Source organism: Callospermophilus lateralis, chromosome 5 (genome assembly GCF_048772815.1).
Source record: "Callospermophilus lateralis isolate mCalLat2 chromosome 5, mCalLat2.hap1, whole genome shotgun sequence".
In the NCBI taxonomy this organism is placed as follows: Eukaryota; Metazoa; Chordata; class Mammalia; order Rodentia; family Sciuridae; genus Callospermophilus; species Callospermophilus lateralis.
The window spans coordinates 69985655-69990006 of NC_135309.1; positions in this window are offsets into that span (position 1 = coordinate 69985655).

The window sequence follows — 4352 nt, forward strand, 5'->3', positions numbered from 1 at the left end:
AAAATTAAGCCCTATAGCACTCTAGGGCAGCTATAGGCTACAACAACCTATTCTATATGTTATGAAGAACTGGAAGATAGAAGTTTGAGGGTTCTGAACACAAAGAAATGAAAACTGTGTAAGCAGATGGGAATTCTAATTATCCTATTTGATCATTACACATTGTATACAGGTATTAAATTATCACACTGTATCCCAAAATTGTGTACAATAATTATGTGTCAACCAAAAAGAAAAATACTTTTTAAAAAATACATCCTAATTTCCTTATTACTTAAAGTAGTAAGATACAAAGGATATTGTTTGACAAAATTGTTCAGGGGAAAAAAGTATTTTTAAAGTCACTTTTAAGTGTGCATGTTAAGATGAGAAGTTAAGAAAGAAAAAGTACATACTAATATGTATTAGATGTTGACCCATATTGTGTCAGTTTGAAATATTACACTTTGTTAAAAACAATAAATTTGGGGGTTGAGGTTGTGGCTCAGTGGTAGAGCGCTCGCCTAGCATGTGTGAGGCACTGGGTTCTATCCTCAGCACCACCTAAAAATAAATAAATAAAGGTATTATGTCCAACACAACTAAAAAATAAATATTCTTTTAAAAATTTTTTTAAATTTTTTTAAAAACTTTAAAAAAAATGATCCTTCAACCTGAATTTAATTGTTGAAGTTGCGAATCTTATATTTGCTGGACATTTTAATTTCCTTGGATAGGAATTATCTATTCATAAATTTGCTTGTTTTCTGTTGAAATATATATGTATATACAAATAATTTACAACAACTTTCTGTATATTATGGAAATTAGACTTTAATTGTCATCATGTTGTAAATGTTTTTCCCATTTGATGTTTATACTCTATGGCATTGTCTACCTACAGATATCTGTTAGTTTTATGTTTAAAATGGTTGTTTTGATGCTTCCTATAGCAGGAAAAGAATTTGAATGTCAAAAGGTAGTTTCAAAGCCAGCCTCAGCAACTAAATGAGGCCCTAGGAGACCCTGTCTCTCAATAAAATACAAAAAAAGGGCTGGGGATATGGCTCAATTGTTGAGTGCCCCAGGATTCCATCCCAAAGCAAAAAAAAAAAAAAAAACAAAGGTAGTTTCACAATCTATTTCATGCCAGCAACAAGAAAGCAAGGAGCCCCTGTACTATTGTGAGGCAATGTGCAGAGGCTTCCTGTTTGACTCTGGGCATCATTAAACAATAGCCATGTGCTGATTTGGCTACCTTCCATGCAAGGCCTAAAAGCAACCCTATCAGCTCACACATCAGCCTGCATTGCCGCTGGTGGTAATAGGTGTTAACACCAGCCTATAAAACTGCTGCTACTTTATGGATCTGTTGAAATGTCAAGTGATTTGCTGTTGAAAGAAGGAACAGAAAAATGAAAGCTAGAAAGGTGGAGAAAAAGGAATAAAGAGAAAGGAGAAAAATAAAAGGGAAAGAAAGGAAAGGGACAAGTAAAAAAGAAGAGGAAGTACATATGTAAGAGGGTAATTGAAAGTAAAAGGAAAGATAAGAAAAAAGAGAATAGAAGGAAAAGAAATAGAGAAGCAAAGTATAAGCAGAAAATGGATGGATGGATGGATGGAAGGAAGGAAGAAAAGAAGGTGGGGAGAGAAGGGAGGGAGGTAAGGAGGACTGAGAAGATCAAAACTGAAAACTTCAGGCTAAATCCATTGCAACTATACAAAATCCTAGTGGTAAAGGAGAACGCGGAGCTCCCCTACAAAGCCTCACCCAAGAAAGGATGAGTAATTTGCCTCAAATTCACATAGAAGATTTGTAACAGAATGAGAACCAGATTCCAGCCAGGTCTGCTAACTCCCAAGCTAATCCACTGCCTTTCCTGCTGCATCTCTTTCACTGGAAACTTGCTATTTGATACAAGCAATATTCAACATAAAGATAATTTTGGAGAATACGGGCCTTCTGCAAGACCATAAAATCTTATTTGTGTGATTTTAAAAAATCGTAGCACATTGCCATGATAGAATTTGGCCTATAAACATATAAGCTTTAAAAAGACAATGAGCTAGAAGTTCTTTCCTATTGGGAAAAAAAAAAAAAAAAAGACAATGCAGTTAATTATTGATCACTGACAGTAGAAAAACATAATCCAGAGGAAATTACTTAAGATAACTTAGGGAAAGGCTAAAGTCCTCAATACAATTTGGTAACAGTTCAATGTTTTGCCATGCATGCCTGAGGGACTCAGTACTTTTTTCCATTCCTCTTTAGGTCCACATAGTCAAAGATACAAAGAAGCTGGAGGGTGGGGGATGTAGCTCAGTGGTGGAGCACTTTCCTAGCATGTGCAAGACCCTGGGTACAACCCCCAAGTAACAGAATAAAGTAGAAATATGACTTTCCTAAGAAGAAAAGCTAGTGGTGAATTGTTGAACATCCAAGGAGAAAATTATGAATTTTGGAAAACCAAAGTATTTCTCCCAGTACTGTTAACACAGAAAAGGTCCCCCTTTAACATCCTTGCAGTCAGGACACAGGGTTGAGCATAAGCTCAGACTTCCCTTCAGTCCCATGATTCTATATGATTCTGTAACACAGTAAAAAATTCCTTTGCCCTAATTAACTAGCTATTGCTTCAATTTTCTATTTTGCTTTGGCAACAGGGACCTTGCTTCATTCTATTAATTTATTTTGGATGACACTCTGCTTCATTAGCTTAGATGTTTAGAATTAGTGCCAATGAGGCCAGAGTATGTGGTTCCATCCATTCATCCAACAATATTTATTGAACTACCCACACACCAGACACTGTTTTAGGTGTCAGGCATAAACCATGAACGACACAGATGAAAAAATAAATAAATAAAAGCCCCTGCCCTGGAGAGTTTGGACTCTGGGGAGGGAGAAAAGGGGAGGGAGAATGCAGTAAATAAAATCTGATAACATGGTATATTAGGTGGTGATAAGTGCTACAGAGAAAGATAAAAACAAGAATGGAGATTGAGAGGGCAGAGCTAGAAGAGGAGCCTTACTTGTCAGCAAGATGATTAGGGACTTATCTCTCTGATGTAGGACCATCTCTCTGATGAGATAAGGCTTGAGTAAATCCCTAAAGGTGATAGAATGTGGAGGATCCCACATGGTAGAGTAGCCTCATGGTCCAAGTGCCTGAGAACAGATATGTGGCCAAAGCTCAGTAGTGAGCGGAGGTTAGATGGGTCAAAATCTAGACCTTGGAGAACTAGGTCATCCATGTAAGCACTTGGGCTTGAACTGTGAGTGAAGTATATCGTAGATTATGGATCTGTCTTGAGGCCAGAGATAATAGGATCTGTTAATGGATGAGAGTGAAATATGAATGAAAGAGAGGAGTCCCTAAGCAATTGGAAAGATGGAGTCAAAGTTGCTGTAAAGTGAATAGAGAAAGCTGTGGAAGGAGCAGAGCTGTGTGTGTGATGAGTGGGAACCAGGAGTTCAGTTCTAGACGAGTTTGAAATGCCTACTGGACATCCCACTGGACATGAGAAGCAGGCAGGTGGATGTACAAGTCTGGAGTTTAGAAGAGAAATGCAGTTTATTGCTATAAATTTCAGTCTTCAGTACAGAGATTCTGTTTAAAGCCATTAGGTTAAATGAGCCAACTAAGGTGAGAAGTTTATGGAAAAGAGAAGAGCCCTACGGTGCTCCAGCATTAAGATGCAGGAGAGGTATGGAACCAGTGCAGCAGACTGAGAAGGAATGGCCAGGTCTGTGACTCTGAGAGTATAGTCCCTGAAGCAGCACCCCCTGGAAGCTCATTGGAATTGCAAATTACCTGACCCCACTGTCCACCCTACTAAATCAGAGGTTCTGGGAGTGAACGTTTAACAAACCCTTCCAGGTGACTCTGTTGAGCCTTGAAGTTTAAAAGCCACTGGGGTCATGAAGTAGGAGAGCAGCTAGAAGTGTGTGGTATCCTGAAAGCCAAAGGAAGGAAGAGTTCCAAAGAGGAGTGATCAGCTATGTCAAATGCTGGTGACAGACCAAGTGAGATGAGGCCTGGGAGCTGCTCATTTGGATTAAGCAACCTGGGGTGATTCTGATAAAACCATTTTGGGTAGAGGTGGGGGCAAAAGACTATAATGGGTTCAACAAGGAATGTGAACAGAGGATTAGAACTGACTGATACAGATAACTCTCACACCAGTTTGTTTCTGAAATGGGTCTGATTATCTTCATTTTCAAATCTCCCATGTCTGCCACAACCCTCTTCTTCTCTACCTCCACCCACCCGGACCCAGTTGTATTTGCAGCCAATGCGTCAGTAGCAGTCTTCTGAAGCCTCTGAGACTTTCAGAATCCACTCTGATTTCCACTTGACAGGAGTTGCAGG